Raw genomic sequence first — 20155 nt, forward strand, 5'->3', positions numbered from 1 at the left:
GTGGACAGGGAAGTCCGTGCTTCCTTCCGAAGGCAAATATGAGGGAGAGAAAAGCAAAGAACAGGCTGTGACTCTGCTCACCTGCTTCCACATCTGAGCCAGCACTGCAGGATAAGAATTCTTTATTAACACAGGTCAAGTCAGCAGTAAGTCAGCACTTTTCCTCAAGAGGAGAGAAAACTAGAAAGAAATTGTGTCCCTCATATCTTTGAGTCCCACTGCTGCTTCAGAGATGGTGCAGCTTACACTTGGTGGCAGGCTCCGAATTCACACCCATTGCACCTCCTACTGCACCTTGCTGAGATGCAACGAACACTAGCACGCAACTGGGCTGGCTCTTCAGACACACGTGCAACAGGACACACATGTCTTTCAAGAGATGATCTATGCCGTGCTGGCAAACACCCTCCCCTTCTTTTTTCCCTGTCTGTTCTGTGCAAACGAAAGGAGTTCTTAGAAAAACCTTGTACACACACCGGTACCTGTCAGCCAGGATGCGACAAGCCCTGCGAGCCCAGCCAAATGTACGTACGCATCTGGAACTAAACCACCTCACCACTGAGTCAGGGAGGATTTCATCAGGATGTTTCTGAAGGGCAAAGAAACAGCTTGCTTTGGAGAGGAGGCAATTCTACCAATCACCTGCCACGAGACGATAGGAGAAAAAGAAACCAGGCCACACTCTCTCCTAAGGGAGAGTTGTTAATTGAGCTCTCTAGGCTCCGATGCTAAATCCACGTCTGCATCTGAACAGCTACAACACCGAAATGCATCTGAGGTGCGCAGAAGCCAACAACAGTAACTCCAGCTTATTAAAAACCTGCTTGATGATTAGAAACAAAAGGCAGGTCAGCACCAAGGAGAAACATGGCATGTGACGACTGCAGGTCCCTCTGGGTGCAGCAGGACGGGAATGCCCAGCTAGAGGAGCCTCACCCAGAGGCAGCGCTGCTGAAGAGCTAGGAGATTCACCATCTCCGGAGGTTCTGCTGGGAACCTCCTTCCTTCCCTGCCCCAAACAGGGACGGCATGCACCCCCAAGCTGTTTGAGGCTTTGCAGAAAGAAGGCAGTAATCCACCTAATGCGTCCCCTCCAGGACTAACGGCAGAAAACTATCCTGGGGAATCGTGAGAAGCGGGGGATGCGCGATCTGCGGGTACCCAGGGCTTACTCACTAACGTAACCTTAAGAGCACCTCTTTTGTTCAAAACCAGAATAGTTCTGAAATAAAACTGCAATTACTTGGGTGAAACTCAGCTTTGGCAAAGTCAATGGAAAAATTCCCTTTTACATCAGCGGAGCCATACGAGCCAAGGATATAGTTTGAAAAGGTTGAATGAGTTTGTGCCCGGGCTTTAAGGATCTTTGTGTACTGTACCCTGCCAGTTTAAATGATGACTACAAAGATCTATTATATGACTTTTTCCAGGAGAGGCGAAAGCTTTCTGTGAGAGGCGAAAGCTTTCTGTGTGTCACAGTTTTTAATATACTGTGACTCTTGCTCATAGTAAATTAGGTTATTTATCCCCTTTATTTATATGCACTGCTCTAACACTGTAACAAAACAAAGTGATAGATGCACCTATACCCATTGTCAAACTCAATAACAAAGCAACAGCAACTGTGTGTAACTTTACCCTATTGTTATCAATTTATATAAAAGACAAATTCTTCAAGCTGTGAACATGTGAAAGGAAATTCTTTGCCATTCTGGACTTGGCAGCAATTACTTTGTCCTCTGATCTCAAACCCTTCCCCAGGCTGCTCTGACATCACAGGGGCCTGATGCTGATCTCACAGACCTTATCCCAGTTAACTGTCCTGGTTTCCAGGGAAGCTGTTCTTTATTAGATCGCTGAAATTGAAGACAGGATCAGGCCAATGGTCAGAAATACAGGATGCAGAGCTCTTCCATTTTGGAGTTCAGAGTCTGAGCCAAAAGCAGAATGTCAAAGAAAGAAGCAAACCTTATTGGATTGCAGACTAACTCCACCTGCCTTCTGCAGATAAATTTTACATTTAGATGCGTAGGGACGACTCCCACCGCAGTCAATAAAAATTGTGCTCAATCAGCGTTATTCGTCACCAATCCAACTGCCCATTCTGGAAGTCTTTTGCTGAAAAAGAGGGAAGTCTTTGGGCGACAAGCTCTCCTGATACTGTGTTTAAACTATCTATCTCAGATTCCCATGTAGAACACCTTAGTGCTACCAGCTTCCCTGTAATATTCACTTAATTTATACTATTCATTTATATTCTATTCCAAATTGAAATTCTATTTCACTGGTATATTAAAAATGAGCCTACTAAAGAACAGCACATTTTAAAATAGTAACAGATGGAAAAGTCTGTAGAGTTCTACAAATTTAGATTCCTACTTTAAAATCAATTAAATAAATTAAAAAAATGAGTAAGCAGTATCTACCTTTCACTTTGTTTCTTAAAACACGTGCTTATGGTTTATTGTATGAGCCAGTACATCATTTTATAGACAGATGCATCAAGCCTGGGCAAAAAATTACTGGGAAAATATCCATACCTTAATTGCTAATTGTGTTTATAAATTTAGATCTTTGAATGAACGCTATACAGGACTATCCCTCAAGCAGCAGTGTGCCCACAGAACCAATCTGTGGATATATCTACATCGCAGTCCCTTTCAATAGCATTTTTGTTGCCTTTATCACATGCAAGTAAGAAAACCCATTTGCACCACATCATATCACATTGATAAATAAGGATTTTTATATCTTTGAAGAAATTAGCTCTAGGTTTGAAATTTGTTTTCGCAATGTCCTAGGCTGAGGGGAAAAAAAAATGTTATTTTTATTCCTTAATTGCTGTGCAATTCATGAAACTTCTCAGTTAAATGGAATAAGTAAGTGGATGAACTTCTCTGGGATTTACAATCATTATTTGCTTTTGGCATGGAGTGTTATTTCAACAATCATGTTTTTTAAACTGTTAACCTATTCTTGATTGTTTCGTCTTTCACATCCTTGTGATGTTACCTCTTAATTTACCAAATTGCATCTTTTTTACTTTAGTACTAATTGTTTTGATTTCGACGCTTGTTTCACAGCTTTGAAGGCATGCCTTTTGCAGGCACATTGTTCCGATCATCTTACACCTTACAAATACAGGCACAAAGAAGCTACAGTCTCAGATGCATTTACACAGATGCTTAACTTAGAGCATAGATTCAGCACAATAAAGGTTATCTATCATTGTACCGATTATTTGTAAGCGAAGACTTACTTAGACTATTTGCAAAGTAAACTACTATTCAATCTGAACAAAGACAGTAAAATATGCTTTAAGGTATTTTTAGCTCTTCAGCAAGCTGAGAAAGGATAGCAACGATTGCACAGCAAACATTTCTCTTTCTCCGTAGCGCTGGAAAGACGCTGGAAGCACGACAGGGGCGATCAGTGTCGTCTGGGTCCAGCGGCGTGAGGGAGTATTTACCGTAGTTCCTTTAGCATCTATTTGATCTCTCCTTTCCTTTGTGCTCGCTGATCTAACAGCCCTGTATCGCGTTTTCTACCCGCTTTATGAGCGAGTTAATGTGTTTCTTCTCAGGAGACCCTTAAGCTTAAAATACTTCCTTAATTAACGCCGCCTAATCTTAAAGAGCCAAAGCCGGCTGCAGCGCTTCCACGCCGCGTGGGTGCAAGAGTCCCACCACCCCGGCTCACGGGGGAGTGCCGCGTAAAGGACCGTGCCTTCAACTTTCCGGACCGGCCACAGGGAGACCTCCTTTGCCCGGCCGGCCCTGCCGGGGTCCCGCTGCCAGAGCTCGCCAGCCGCCGCGGTGCCGGAGCCCCGAGGCGCTCTCCGTGCTCGGCAGGCCGGGGGAGGCGAGGCCAGGCGAGGCGAGGAGGCTGCCGGCCCGGCCCCCGCCCGCTCACCTCCCACCCTTCCCTCCCGCTTTGAACTTCTCCAGCGCAGACCCCTGAAGGCGCAGCGCGGCCCCCCAGCCCCGCCACGCCAACGCGGGGGAAGGCGCAGCGCGGCCCCCCCAGCCCCCTGCATCCCCCTGTCCCCGGCCAGCGCCGGGGAAGGCGCCCCGCTGCCGCCGGCCCCACGCACTCCTCCCCACCCGGGGAAGATGCAGCGCTGCCCCCAGCCCCCTGACCCTGCGAAGGAAGGTGCGGCGCTGCCCCCGGCGCCAGGGGTGGCCCCCTCCCGCCGGGGCCGCCCCGCCCGCCGCTACCCTTCCCGAACAATGAGCCGGGACAGCGCGGCACGGCCCCGGGGCAGCCCCGGCATGTCCGCCCCTCCGCGGCCCCGGCCCCGGCCCCGGCCCCAAGCAGGCGGCCCCCTCCGCCCGGCAGCCAGCACAGCCTCCCGCCCCGCCGCCGTAGCGCCCGGCTCCGCCCGCGAGGTAACGGGGGCGGAGGCGCCCCCCCCCCCATCGCGGGAGGGGCCGGGGCGGCAGTGCGGGGGGCGCTCGGCCGTGTGCGGGCAGCGGCGGGGGTGGGCGACGAGAGGTGGGGGGTGGTAGCTCCCGGGGGGGGCGGGCAGCGCCCGGCGGGGGGGCGGGGGGCGGTGCCGTGCCGCGCCGCGCCGCTGCGAGCCGCCCGCTGCCCGTCTCACCTCCCGGCGCTGGTGCCGCTGCGATCCGGCGGGAGCCGGGGTGCCGCCCGCCCCCGGCGGCTGCCCGCGCCCTGCGCTTTGTGCGTGCGGCGGCCACCACCATGCGGGGGGAGAGGCACCTCGTGGGAAGCGGCGAGGCGGAGCGCCCGCGCCGCCCCGGCTGCTGCACCTCGGGGGGCAGGCACCCCAGAGAGCCCTGAGCGCCCCGGCGGTATGTAGGGGCACCCCCGGGCGGAAAGCACTTTTTTTGGGGGGGGGGGGGGGGTGGAGGGGGGGAATGGAGGGGAGGGTTTCTGCTGTGCAGCGTTTGCTGGAAGGAAAATCCTGTACGTGAAGCCATATGGATTCTCAGTGGCATAGCTTAGTGGCTTCTTGGCTTAACAGTTTTCAGGCGGGGAGTATGCAGGGTGTGTTTCTAGTAGGGTTCGCCTGCTCAAGAGAGCTTGAATAGATATGTTTAGAGAAGCAGTGCTTTCCAGGAATTTAAATGAGACCTTTTTTTTTTTTGTGGTTGCTTTTCAAGGCTGTGCTATTAGTTCTATATTTGCTTTTGCAGATTGGGTTTATAAATAGTTAGGCAGTCGTATTAGCATATAAAAATCGATATTCTCAAAGGAAAAAAAAATGTCTCTGCGAATTTACCTCTAATAAGCAGTGTAGATCACTTTTGTGGTCTGCTTATATGTTTTAACAGGAACATTATCATCTCTAATACTCAACTACCATTTGTAGTTTATTCTGTCATGGTAAAGTGTTTCAGTTGGTACTAGAAAAAATTTTGATGAGGTTACTTGTTCAAGTAATTTAGCTTATAACTGTTGGAGTAAGATTTAGTCATCTCGTTTCTTCATGTGGAGAGAAATGTTAAGTGATAGGCGGGAGGCAGCAGCAAACCTCAAGGTTAAGGGTTTTGCTCGTTTTTCAATCTCATTTTCCTTTTTCAGTCTTGCAAACTTTCTGAACTTTAACCCTTTGCAATGAAACTTTCCAGGCGTGGTGTCTGCATCCAGGTAATTTTAATACATATATATGTATATATCTTCTTTTGTTTGGAAAACTCATGCAAAAGTAATTCAGCTGGTGTTGGTAGTGTGGGGCTTTTGGATATGGGGAAAGAATTACTACATTTTTTTCCATTTAAAGATGATGCTCTTGCAGTTTTTTTCTAACAGGGGTTTTTGTTATTGTTTTAAATTTGAAGCATAGCTTAGAGGTATTTTTCCTTCATATACGCTTTCTGATTAAAATACTGTTTGACTGGAAATCCTGTGATGGTTACCCACTGGTTTTGTATGTGTCTTGCTAAGACCACAAGCTGCACTATTGGGAAAAGATGTGCTATTTGTTGCTGAATGAGAAGCTGTGATAAAGGGTCTGGAGGTGAGGTCCTGTCTGTGTATTCAAACCCAAGGATATTCGGCACCGATTCTGCAGCTGACAACAAAGGGGCGTCTTGGCAGACACCTCTGCTGAAGCAGGCAGGGCTCCACTTGCCATTTGCTGTGCAAGTGCTGGATTTGAGATCTTGTAAGTGAAGACTTTGAACTATTTGTAGGCAGAAGTCTTCTGTGATGGAGTTTAGGACCTCCACAACTCCTGATGTGGTAGTAAGAGAACTCTTTTTCTTCTGCAGTTCATCTGGGCAGAGGACAGGATTTCCCAGCATTGTCCACGCTGCACATTTAGAGTTGGAGGATGTATACAAAATGTTAGAGGTTTGTTGCAAAGTTGCAGACCTCTACATTTATGTTTTGTGATGTGTTTTCTACTGAGGAAAGGAAAAGAAAGGCCAAACAATAGGGAAAGTGTTGTAAAAACTTTATAAAAGGAGCTTAAAGGGATGTTAGGATTGCATATGTGAACGTCCCAGTGGAAGGACATTATGGATAAAGTTATATGTTCACCTTATCTCTGTCCTTCTTTGAAATCTGCAAAATAATTGTTATATGCCCTCTTAGATTAAACATGGAGTTGTGCATAAATAAAATCTGGAGATACCATTTCCTGATTTAAAATCAAGAAAGCAAAATAGAAAATAATTGTAATCCTACAGAATTTTTTTTCTATTTCAAATTAGTGAAATGAGATAAAACAGCATCCTGTTGGTAGCATCCTAATGATTACATTGTGAGTTGATGCTGTGTATGTTAGTTACTGCATATACTAATGGAGCGTGCTGGATTTTACATAAGTTGTTGGAATGCTACTGGTCCATCAGAAATTGTATGCAAATCTCTCTGCAGTAATTTTCAGATTGTGTTTTGGGAACTTCTCTGTATTTGCTAAGCAGTTGGCTGGTGGTCTACAGAGAAGTACTTGGACATATGGTGTTGGCTCATTTTCCATGTATTTAGCTACTAATGGCATTAAAAGAAGCCAAAATATATTAAATACCTCTCTAATATTAATTATCTTGATAAGAAATTGCTGCAAATACTGTTGAAATTGAAGAAGTATACAAATGCTGTGTGATCAGTGTGAAGGCAAATTCAAGGAATAGACTCAGTGGGAAATCTGCTGATCTGCGAAGGTCTGCTGAGATGCTGTTGCTGCTACAAAAAAATTGGGTGCCCCTGTGACACCATAACTTTGGAACAAAGGCGTAGGGATTTGATTCAAGGAAAGGAAAATCTGACTTTGCTGCTACTTTCGTGGTGCAGAAATAATTTTTGTCAAGTAAGACTGTTGGCTTCCTCAGAGTAAAGGTTTACAACCCTTAAATAGCTCTTCCTGACACTAAGCAGTATCCCTTTCATGCATTTGAAGTGTGTTAGAAAGGCTGGCTAGTAACATTGGTACTGATGAATGAAAAAGAAAGAAATTTACAACATCAGATACTTTTCTTTAAATTATTTCCCTTGTTGTTAGTTATTACCAAGCATTAGACTGCCACACTTGAATATAATTAATGTAGTAAATGGTTTATTAGGCACCATCTGAACTTTTGTCTTGTTTAATTATAGAAGCTTAGTGCAGTGGTCTGTGTACAATATTCAGCCCAAATAATTGCTTTCAGACTTTTATCTGACCATGGTTATTTTTGGAGCAGCTGCATGCATGGCTTTTCCCTGAACTTTGCACTTTTTAGGCTCTTATTTGCAGTCGTGCCACTACATTTCCAATTTGCATAACTAAAAGCAGTTGCGTTGTGATTTTGCTGGTAGTAATTCAGAGCAATTGTTCTGCATGCCATCATATGGTAATACGTTTTGATCTTCCTTAAAACTCTGTCATTCATATTTAGGTATCCATGACACAAATGGGAAAGTTGCAATTACATTTTTTCTGAAAGTTTTTAAATGGTTACTGAAGTTAAGAGTATTTCTTCCAGTGACATTGTGCGTCTTGAAAATTATTTTAAGAATGCAAAAGTAGCGGCATGGGATGAAATCTGCACCACAAGGAATATACAGTAAAGAGTTCAGATAGAGCAACCCCTGCTTCATGTACTTAATCGTATATATTAATTCCATAATAAATGGAATTTATAGAACTCATGGTGTTATATTTAGGGTACAAGATCATATGAAAAGCTGACTACAACTACCATAGTATACCTGAGAATAATGTAACAAACCCTAATATTTGTTATGGGTCTTCCGAGCATTTTGTATTTTAGATCCAGTCTTTCCTATGGTGCAACCATAGAAAACTGATTGTCTTGATCAGTAACACTTCTGAGAAAAGCAATTTTGTAAAAAAATCTGGATTTATTTTTATTTGGTCTGAAAATTTTACATAGACTAGAAACAGTGCTTCAGTAGTTGGCCTTGAGGGCAAAGCATGCCAAAATCATTATGTATGTTTGTACGCATTTTTCAGAGATTGGCTCTTTCCAGAAGGATAAACGCTTGAAGGGTTAAATGTCGGGGAGCTGTTGCCAGTGTTCTTGATGAGGGTCCTTGACCTTGGGAACTTGCTCCTGACAGATGCTCTGACAGAGCCTGTTGGTCTACAGGCCTTCAAAGCCCTCTTCGACACCAGTCACGTTGGAAAGGCCAGATCTTCCACGCTGCTGAAGACGGCCAGGGGTTCGGTGGGAGCTGGGGAAGTGGAGCAGAGCTGGGCTCTGGGATGTGGTGGCCTGGATTGCTGTTACATTTCACTGGAGATGCGACCGTGCGGCTGCTTGTGTGTGGTACTGCATTGTGCTTTCTGGAGGGTGGCACTTCAGAAATCTAAATGTAAATGAAAAGTAAATGTTATTCATTGCATAGCTCTGCGATTGCCATTGGAGTAGGATTCACCGCAGGTTTTGTACAATCCACTGTTTATTGTATTAAATTGTATAAATACTATCTGAGATTAGGGTGTTTTATAGCTAGGGTTGTGAACTGACTGCGGGTGCTCTCTGGGGACTGAGCACAAAATCATGTGAACCATACGGCTGTTAACTGTGGTAAGGAAAGTTTCTTCTTCCCTTGTGATACATATCTGTCTGGGTGGAAGATACGTGGCCCACCAGATGCAGAGGACTTAGTGAAATGGGATGATTTGTTCTGCAACTTTGTGAACCCATTATGTCATTGATGGAGCCAAAGGTCTGGAGGGTGTAAAATTTGATGAGGGATCTTTATAGGATCCTCAGTTTAAAGTGGCTCTGCTATGCTAAGTTCTGTATTTAATTTTGGTAGTGGAGTTGCGTTTCAGTGCGTCACTGGAAGGACTACTTTTGGTCTGGTCACTGCCATGCCTGTCCCTCAGCAAAGGCTCTGATCCTGTCTCTAGGAAATACCAAGTCTCTTCTGCCCGCGACGTTCTGTTTGAGGGACAGGGACCTAAGTAAATACTTTCTGGGTATAAAAATGTAGTGATGTCCTCTACAGTCATGGTCCAAAATGCCCTCAGTCTTTGCATAACCGAGTAGTGCAGAATTTGACATTCTTTTATGAGGCTGGTTCCTAGATAAGATGATGCTAGTTCAAAGTGCTCTTTCAACACAATGCATTGCAAATCTGAAAAATGTTGTAGGTATTTTGTAATTCACTACGCAGAGCGGGAGGTGTTTGGCTCTGGACTGGTAATGGGATATTGGGCCGTTCGCAGCGGTGAATGGAGGTCAGTAACAAATGAAAGCTGTTACCATCTGATGGCTGTTTAGTCACCTGTGAAATGTGGTTTCTAACAGACGGGTTTCCACATCATAGGAGCAGCCACCGCAATTAGATGAGCAGAGCCAGCCCCCTTGTCGAAAGAGTCCTGAGAGTGGCTAACAAGTACATCACACCTCATCTTAGCCTCAAACCGATCCCGCCAGTTAAGTGTTTCCAAACACAGCGTAGGGAGCCGTGATTGCTAATCGTGCTCTGTCTGCTGGTGGAGAAAGAGTGCGTTTTATTGTTGGAGCTGTTGACCTGTCTCTCCTAGAAAGGCTTAATCTGTAAAAGCAGAAAAAAGTAGAGCCTACAGCAGCATCCATGAGGTCCTGGCTCCATGTGAATAAGTTGCTTGCAAAATGTTCAAAGGCTTCACTGGATTTAGGATTTCATCCTGTGGAAGCATTATAGAGGGCACCCCGTATCTCCCAGTGAAGCTAATCATGTCCAGACTTGATAGTAGTTACTGACAAATTGGCTGAGAAGTCGGTGATTAATTTTAACAAATGAGTTTTCTTTGAATGCAAGCTCACGCACACCAATTATAACAGTATGCCTGTGATAAAATCAGGGATTTTTTTTCTTTAAGCTTCAAATCTGCTGGTGACTGATTATTTTTTCCAGTGTCTTAAAACATCTATGTTTTGTGGGGAGTGTCATTGGGGGGGGGGGAACCAGAAGTGCTCTTTCTCCCCCAAAATACCCATGAAATGTTCAAAGTGGTTGCAAAATTCTTTTCTAGCAGTTAAGGAGTATTTAATGTATTGTATCATACAGTCTGGAAGGCCTCTAGTGTCTTCAGTGAACTACAGACCTGATACCTAGTCCCATAAAATTGGTGAAAGGTCTTGTACTGCCTTTAAGTGGGTTTTGGATCTAGACCCCTGTGAGTCCTAGTTTGTATTCCAGCTGCAGGCTGCTTTAACAGGAGACAGTAAACTTGGGTGGTAGGAAAGAAAGCTCCTAGCAAACATACATGAGTTGGGTCATGTTTTGATGTATTGAAGAAGCTGGTTTTAAAACAAAGCCTGCTTGGGCTAAATACATCATGAGGCATTATAGAGGAAGCATTAAGAATAAGAGGAGTGCTGGAATTTTTTCAAGAAAGCAGTGTACATGATGTGATTTTTCCCCCCCCCCCCAAAGATTGTGGTGCTAGCATAGAAATTGCATTATAGCTGCATAGACAACAAGCCTTATTTCTTAAGAACACAAATGTAGTTTATAGGAAAATCAAGCAGTGACATGTTTTTAGACATTTAACTTGGATATAGTCTTGCAGATGGATGCAAGGCCACGGTCTAACTACCTTGACTCCACACACAGACCTTTTATTAGCACAACTGAAGGGCACAGAATATCAAGGGTGGTTTTACACTGATGAGTTCGCATGACTGTAGCGGTGTGGTGTTGACATTTTCTTTATAATATGCCGCCTTTTTTTCAGAAGCTTATCATTCACCCATAAAACACATGTTCTAATTTAAAGCATAGTTAAAAGGTCTACTTAGCGGAAGGAGAAGTTTTACTAAGTATAAAAATGATTGCTTTGACAAAATGGAGAATAATGTGGCATTAACAAAGAGAACTCACTTTTCTCTTTCTTTTTTTTTGGTTTTGTTTAACATGCATAACTCTCAGTACCCTTAGATTTAAGAGACATTTAGAAAAAGACATTTAGAAAACTCTAAGTCCCTTAAAAGATTGTTTCTTTCATTATCTTGACAAACCTTGAAAAGTAGTTTCTGTGCCTGCATAGTGATTATGTTTCAGAAACAGTTCTTAGGGGTTTTATTATGTGCTGAAACATATGTTTATAAAAAAGACTATAACCTGGTGGAAAAAGTGTCTTATAATAATAAACCTGTCGATGGGCCATATGCTGCCATCAGTATGTTTGAAAAAAATAAATTCTTCTACAAGTGTTAAGTAAGTTTACAGCCCGAGTGTTAAGTTAGGGTCAGACTGTGACTGGCCCTCTGTGGATTGAGAGGGGGAGGAAAGTGCACGCAGATCCTCCTCATGCTCTTTTCATTAGCTCACACGGCGGCCGGCGAGATGGAGTGGGGTAGCACCCCTTCCCAAAGGGCAGTGGAGGCAGGAGCTCCGGGAGAGACTGCAAGAAATCCTCCTCCTGCAGCTTTCCTTGGCGCTCTGCAGGTTTGTGCTGACCCAGCACAGGGCTGTGTATTTTGTAAAACTTGGCTGAGGTTTGCGTGGTCTCTCCCGAGAAGAGCAAACCTCTGGGGTAGATTATCTGCATTTAAAAGGTGACAGAACAGATAGATGAAGCTGGTACAAATAAAAGAGCTCTGATAAATATGCAGTTGGATAAGAAATTTTTTTGTGCTCGTATCACCATTTTTGTTTTTTGAACGTAGGTGACATGGTTGTTGCAAAGTCTTTTGTTTCTGAAGAGCAAAAGTAAGATGCAGTAGGTCAAAGGATGTGTCATTCTTAAAAGGCACTTCTGTATGGGATCAATGTTTGGTAAATGTAGACACTTTCAAGCCTATTCTACTTTGGATGCACTCGCATAGCTCTTGTGAATGGGAGTCATGCATGTGTGCATCTCAAAAAGAGTAGGTCTCTTTGTAACTGAGGCACTTTCTGTGTAGAAACATACTTCACCGAGAAGTATTTTTAATGTCCTAATGTTTTCCACCACTGATCGGCTGTGCACTGCTTGTTTTCCTGGCAGCGCGGCAGGTGATAGTCATTGTCAAAGGAAATATCAAAGATTAAGGAGAATTGTTTAAAGTAGTTGACCATGCTGAAGGCTGTGTCAAGAGATACATGAGGTTGCCATAGTATCCATTATCAAAATCAAGATTGTGAACAGAGCAGTCCCCACCAGGAGCGAATTCCTTACCCACAGTCTTTCCAGGATTCATCAAAGCCTTTAGTTTGCTCAGGGGAAATTTGCTTCTTGAGGGCTGAGATCTTCCCCCTGGCTTTTCCTGCCCCGAAGTCTAATGAGATATGTTGTGTCTATGTGTACGAGGCTCCCACTCTAGAAGAGGGCCTTGGAGACCAAGGGAATGGAGCAGAGAGAGGCAATAAGCTGCAGTAGAGGCACCCAGACCCCAGCACGGAGTTTGCAATCACCGTGGAAATGGAAATGAAAAGTAGATTGGGTCAGTAATCCATGGGGGAGGGGGTACTTGGGAGTTATGTGGATGTTCCCTGGGAAAATTTTTGGGCACATCAGAGAGTAAGGCTAAGTATGGATTGAAGGAGTAGTAGGAGGACGACAGTAAGTCTGGGGAGGAAACCATCTGTGCCTGGTGTGTGCTTACCTTTCCAAGAGAGGCACTTTGGTACTGGCAAGGCTTGGAAGCACCCTGGGACCATTTCTCTTCAGCCTGACGAAATGTAGCTCCCCCACGGAGACTGTAAAGTCCAGCCAAGTTCTTATACCCAGTTGGACCTGAGGGAAGGGTCCTAGGCTTCGGTGCTGCCTTCTGAGCACAGCTGATGAGGTGATTGAGGAGCCTGCAGTAGGCCAGGCTGGCTTGCCTACGTTATATAGAAGCCAACATGTGGTGTTAACAACTGCAGTGCTCAGAATTTGCACAAACCCACATTTAGTAATAAAATAGCCTGCCACTAGTCAAAGGCACCAGTAGTAGCCAAGCAAATTTGGAATGTCTAAGCCAACCATTTTTAAGTTATGATGAGCCAAAAAAAATTAGGAAACAGTCCAAGAAATGGAGAACACCTCACTTTTCTGGAACTCTCATATCTCCAAGATGCCTTGGCCGGTCTACCTCAAACTTTCCAGAGAAGCTTTCCTTGGCACAAGACCATGACTGTGAAATTTCATGTGACTGGGTTTTACTTTGTTGAAGTTATGAAGGTTAAGACCGGAGTTTGTTACAGAAAGCTAATCTCTCCATTAGAAATATTTCTGCATAGTTGATATTCATTCCATCATAATTGTTCACTGCTATTTCTTGTTGTCATGGTTTAACCCCAGCCAGCAACTAAGCACCACACAGCTGCTCGCTCACTCCCCCCCATGTCGGGATGGGGGAGAGAATCGGAAGGGTAAAAGTGAGAAAACTTGTGAGTTGAGATAAAGACAGTTTAATCGGTAAAGCAAAAGCCGCAAGTGCAAGCAAAGCGAAACAAGGAATTCATTCACTGCTTCCCATCGGCAGGCAGGTGTTCAGCCATCTCCAGGAAAGCAGGGCTCCATCACGCGTAATGGTTACTTGGGAAGACAAACTCCATCACTCCAAATGTCCCTCCCCCTTACTCCTTCTTGCCCCAGCTTTATATGCTGAACTTGACGTCATATGGTATGGAATATCCCTTTGGTCAGTTGGGGTCAGCTGTCCTGGCTGTGTCCCCTCCCAGCTTCTTGTGCACCCCCAGGCTACTCGCTGGTGGGGTGGTGCGAGAAGCAGACAAGGCCTTGACTCTGTGTAAGCACTGCTCAGCAATAACGAAAACATCTCTGCATTATCAACACTGTTTTCAGCACAAATCCAAAACATAGCCCCATACTAGCTACTAGGAAGAAAATTAACTCTATCCCAGCCCAAACCAGCACACTTGTTCAGGCTGATTGTATTTTTGCTCTTTATTTTAGATTTTTTTTTTAAAAGGATAAATTCAGAGCAGTATAGCTTGAGGCCAAATTGTGCATGGCTGTGTATAGGCATATGTGGTAAGGCCCTATATCCACTGGAGAAGGAGTCATAGTTGGAGTCCTACTCCCACATGACTATCACTGGAGAGCTTTTTGGAGCATCTGGTTTGAGACCTCACTGTTTAATACAGCTTTTCCCTCTCTGCTTGGTAGAAGACAGTGTCTCTGTTGGCCTAGTTATACTCTCACCTCCAGGTGAAAAATGTTTCTGGTTGATGACCATCTTGTCATTCAGGGTTTCCCTGGTGGCAGCTCCTGCTGTGGAAAGCCATGAAGGGGGCAATAGGCTAAGATCGGGATCAGTGTTCTCCATGTGTGCTCTTGAGCTGCTCTTCATTGTGTCTAAACATCTGTAGCCTGAAACGTCTAGCTGCCAAAATTGCAAAATTTCAGGTAGACATTAGAAAATACAGAGAAAATGTTTGTGGGCTTGGAAGTGCTTTTTATTTTTCAAGTTAGGGGCACCATAGCTGTGACTTAGTTCTGTATAGAAGTGAGACCTGGTTGTGCACCAGCCCTTTCCTCTGCTCTGTGTGCTGTTTTCTGAATGATGTGAAGACCAAAGCATGCCATTGCAGATACATGCTATTGTTAGATGGAGCCAAATGAGCAAAGGTCTCTAAATACGCTGTATTTAAAGACACTGAATTAATTTGACTGAGTCAGTTTATAGACAGAGCGAGCAGGGCTGGAACAGATGTCAAGCTGGAATGAGCCCTCACCCCGAGGCAGGGGCTGAGAGTGTTTGAAGTCGATACTCAACTGTATTTTTCTTTCCGGGGCTCGAGTTTAAAAGCGCCAGGAGAGACTTGGTAGAAGTCAGGAGGTGCTGCTCCTGGAAGAGACAAGGTGCTGTTGATCACTGTTTGGTAGGACTCACTCTCAGGCAGGATCACCCAGCACCTGCTGAGCTCTGCAGCTCATGAGGCCAGGAGATGCTCCATTTCTGTGCAAGGCGCAGTCTTTTTCCTGTTTGCCATCTGTACTGGCGCTAGCATCTGTAGCAGAGGGTGGTTACTGCTTCTTGCCCAACACACCCCACACCAAACATACAGTTGTCTGTCAAGATATAGTAGATTATCATGGGTTAATTCCTGAAAAAGGGTGTCTGCATAAAATACCTATCAGAAGGTTTTCTATTTGCTCAGGCGTTTTATTATTAGGAGCACTAAAAAGACCAACAGAGCCAGCTAAAAATCAATCTGCCACTATATAGGCAGCCAATGAGAAGAGTGTGGGGTGGGCGTAATGTGATCACAGCTACTTAAACCAGTGATCAGATATACTGCTACAGTCTGCAGAAGCTGCAAGCAGTAGAGAAACCCTGCTGAAAACTCCTGGACCACGGAATTAAAATAATTAAGCCTTGCAGTCACTGGAATATACATTGCTCTTGCAAGGTCATCGTGAGATAAATAAGGGCACAGCTAGAGCACACTGTATGCATGGAACTTTGCTTTTGTCATGTGTGATGCAGAGGCTCTTTATTTTTTTAAAACAATAACTACTCGCAGTTGAAAGCGCCCTGAGGATTCTTCAGGTGGTGATAGCACCAAAACCACAGGCATCAAAGAGGAAATGCAAAGGAAAATATATAGATCTGAGCATGCATCTTTTGATTCCTGAGCTAGCTCGTGTCGCTGCACAGCACTGTAGTGCTCTGCATAGAGACTCCCTGAATGATTTCTTCAGTAAGCAGGGCCCCAATGGAGGAGATCACCTCAATGAATTTTTATCTTCTTGGCATTTCTAGAAATAGTGTGTCTGCGCTCTTCAGACTGCAGAGCTGCGAAGCTTTGAGTTACTACTGCTGCTACTCCATCCCGTGCTTGCAGATGAAAGTTTCCAAGGAGTCTCATAAACTCGTTGCACAAGCTGAGAGAAAGGATAGAAAAACTGCATAGCCTGTAATACTGCAATATTATAGTATTGTCTACTGCTGCAGTAACCCCTGCTGTGTTTGGAAGGTCTCAGGCATACCAGTACCATGTCTAATCAGTCAAGCAGCCAATAGTAATTCATAGCCTTGACTGCTGAGAAATTCAGCATGGCTAAGATAGATATCTGATCCAGCTCAAGAAAGCAGCTCAAGAAAGTAAAGGCCTCTTTCTACAGTAGTTTGCTTTTTGATAGTGCCACTTTAACCCTGTTCCTGAATTTTCTCACTTACTTTCTAAAGAATAGTTAAAAGGTATGACGCTTTAAAATAATTGAAATACCCCCACCCCCCATTAAATCCTTGGTATTATTTCCTTATTTACTCACTTCTAACATTTTAAGTGAATGAGGCAGGAACATGAACACCCAGACAATGATACAGCTGTGCAAAGACAATAAAGCTGTTAGAAGGACACTACTGGAGTTTCATGACTCAAAACTGTATTATAAGTGCAGAATGCACCCAGTAAGTATATGTGATAGAGTATGAAGTCTTCCTTACCTTACCGCTGGATTAAAGTCAGCCTCTTTATATGTGATTTCCGTCCGTCCGTGTCCCCCCCATTGTTTGGAATCAGCTATAAAGCAGAAGCGTGGTCAGTAACAGCAGAGCAACAAGAGAGTTGCTCATTTCCCCACTGCCCAAGTTTCTCAGAAAGTAATATTTGATACCACATCAATTCCACTGTGGTTTTGGGATATAAACTGAAATTGAATTTTTCATTCAGATTCGCTAAACAAAAGTTACGGTTTTGTTCTTTGAAATGCAATACCTTTTTAGGCAAAAGATTTGCCTCATTTTCCATCCATCTGAAGTGAGGTTACAAAAGAAGAAAATTGCAAGTCCCATGTATGAGAAGTACTCGGGAAAATGTCAAGTGACTTGGAAACAGGCATGCTGAATAAAAGTATCATCAAGAAAAAGACAGGTTGGGTCAAGACTTGGAGCAATGGTGACTGGTTCCTAGGTCTTGGAGATGGCTCAGAATAGGGATGCTGCTTCTCCTGAGGTTTTGGAAATCAAGAGGTGGTTATAGTGACATGGTGATGCTGGAGGAAACACATGACTGTAGTCTGGAGTCATCAGTCACTGGCTGAAATGCTGGAGAAGTAGTAGCTGTAGAAAGAGTACATAAAGTATGTATTATATTAACAATGTTACATTTTCCAAGAAAGACAGTGCTTTTAGAAAGCAAATGTCGTGTACTAAAAGTCTGTTTTTTCCCAGATTCTCTGATGCCCAAGCCAAGTGAAATTGATTTTAAACTAAAGACACCAATGTGCCTGTTTCTTACAACAGTGTGCTTGGGAGAAAAGTGATATATTAGAATTCACATAAACTTGGATTCTCCGACTCCTGGAAAGGGAACTGTATACGTTACCCACTGATGGAAACATGGGCTCCTCTCCAGCGTGCCCTTGGGCATGTTCTATTTAAGTGGCTTGAAAATATGTGATTAGTCTTCATGTGCTTGTCCATACTTGGTTTCTTTATGGAGACAGTGACATTTACAGTATCTGCAGTCTGGAGTACTGCTTTTGCCATAGCTTTTAATGATTATCTCCGTTTACTAAAAAAAAACTAAACAGAGACCTTGGCATGGAAGGTTTAGCAGACACAAATTGTTACCTGCATGTGGTGATAAAGTTAGAAAACACTTTAAAGAATAATCAAGCTTTCCATTTGCTTGGTCTGAGCCATACAAATTCTTTTCCTTTAATTTCTCTTCCCTCATGGTATAAAACTATGTAAGTCTGCTCATTCTTTCATCAAAATGATTCAGACCTGAGGGACCCTTGTAATTTGGAAGTAATTAGTAAATAAGTCAGATACATACTATCCATTGAGAATTGTGAAAGCACATTGGGTAGGATTCTTGAAGAGCTGTATCAAATTCGAATAATTAAAGCTTAAAAAAATTATCAGTAGTTAGTATGATAAGTCCATTTCATCATAAATTAGTTCACTGTTAATAATTTCTACTGCTTTCGGAGCAATCTGAAGAGATTTAGCAATCTCAAAATGTAGTTAAAATAGAAGAAAGAAAATCTGTAGAAGTACAGCATCTTTAGACTGAAATGTGGCAGTATCCAGCTACCTGATTTTGCAATGCGAACTTGGGGTGTGCGCTGGCAGTCAGTGGTTGTGTGCAAATGCAGTCAGTGGGGTTCTGTGTCCAGAGCTGGACCTCAGGGCTGTGGGTATGGGTACTCCCTCCTCCCCAACTAATTTTAAACAGTGTTTCTTTTGGTTCTTGTGGGGCACAACATATTGTCTGTCTGCTCATTTAAGAAAAGCTCAGTGGTGGTCATTTTCTTATGCTGAAGTTAAAAAAAAAACCCCAGCTTGTGTGGCTGCTACTGTTCACAGAATTGGGCTCTTTAAGTGGAAAAGCGGAATGTGAGATACAAGATATGTTTGAATAAATGTGGTTTGGAAGTAGACCAGTCTACCGCTGCTCATAAATTCATCTTAAAATCTTTGTATTCATCTACTTAAATGTCACTTCAGGATTGTGAGATGCTACAGGATTCTGCTGTAGCTTCGTATCAGCGCAGGGCTGGGATAATGGGAACACACAGAGCTGTGCCATTCCTCCCTGGGAATAACCTGGTGTCTCTCACGACCCTCCAGAGTCTGTTAGAGGTAATATCAGATTTCATATTTGGGGTTTTAATATCATACAATCCACTATAATCACTAGAAGTACTATGAAATTGTACAATGCATTAAAATAAAGTACAAGTTACAATGAATTAAGGAAATATACTATTCCTATATAGAGTTCCTTCTGCTTTATTGGATTGGTAGATTTTAATCAATTCACCAAACTGGGTTTGGTGATTGGTAGGTTTACTACTAGTGGCAGGTTTCCTACCAGTGAGTGTGGATTACCAGCACTTTGCTATACTACCTCATGTCCAAATACAGATTCACAAGAATTTTACTCTTACCACAGCAGAGCAGGCACAACAGAATGTTTTGCACAGATATGGAAAAATCTGAGAAGTATGGAGTAGATTGAACACAGCTGAACACCAGAACAAGAGTCTCATCACTGCTTGGCATCATTTATGATTGCTGCCAGTACATCTTTTTGCATTTTTATACCCGTATTTAGCATGAACTTCATTGCATTTTTCTCCAACAGTTAAAAAAACCCCAACCTGATGAAAGTAGGAAAATTTTGCTTTGCTTGCAGTCATCCTGTGTAATATACCCTATACCTGCTATAGCAGTTTTAACTGTTAGTAAAACATCTCTACTAACATATGCTGACTAGAAATATAGATGCAAGTCAGGAAATAAAAACAAGAATCATGAAAATGTTAGAAACGTTAAGCATTAGTTTTTAGATCAGATTAAATGTTGTTTTTCTTTTATTTAGTGTCTGAACGGGATTGAAGCAGGATCAACAGAATAGGTTTGACAGGATTGGGTGTTGCTAAGGAATCAATCTATGTTAAAACAAGACTTCTTTTTCAGAACAGACTCTTTTTATGTTGGCAGAGAAAACGTTCTTCTGATTGATTTAGGGCAGTGAATTGGCTTCACTTTATTACTTGCCCTCTGCCTTTAGCACTTACAAGCTGCAGACGTGGATTTAGGCTGTGTTATGCTAGGCAAGGGGCAAAACCACATAAAAGTTTGTCTCCATCCTCGCGAACTTTTTTTCCTGATTCTCCAAATGGTTGACTTAAGTGTTGCCAGTAGCCTTCCTAAATGGCAGATGGTGCCATGGTGAGGGAAAACTCACGTTTTCTGGGAAGGCCACGAACCTGAAGAGAAGCAAGCTCTGTCTCGGAAGGGAAAGCAAGCAGGTTGGTATGCTAGGGGAGCATGGGCAGACCCCAGCTACTCCT

The 20155-nt window shown here is 43.7% G+C and overlaps 1 protein-coding gene across 1 annotated transcript in view; it reads left to right on the forward strand.

Moving 5' to 3' along the window:
* Positions 1-4760: 4760 nt before the first annotated feature.
* Positions 4761-20155, forward strand: part of ST6GAL2 (ST6 beta-galactoside alpha-2,6-sialyltransferase 2) — a 50489-nt gene continuing 35094 nt past the window's right edge. Inside the window, exon 1 of the mRNA XM_050909150.1 lies at positions 4761-4811. The gene's annotated coding sequence lies outside the window, so the exon portion shown is untranslated. The remainder of the gene's footprint in view (positions 4812-20155) is intronic.

The sequence above is a fragment of the Gymnogyps californianus genome, chromosome 1 (genome assembly GCF_018139145.2).
Source record: "Gymnogyps californianus isolate 813 chromosome 1, ASM1813914v2, whole genome shotgun sequence".
In the NCBI taxonomy this organism is placed as follows: Eukaryota; Metazoa; Chordata; class Aves; order Accipitriformes; family Cathartidae; genus Gymnogyps; species Gymnogyps californianus.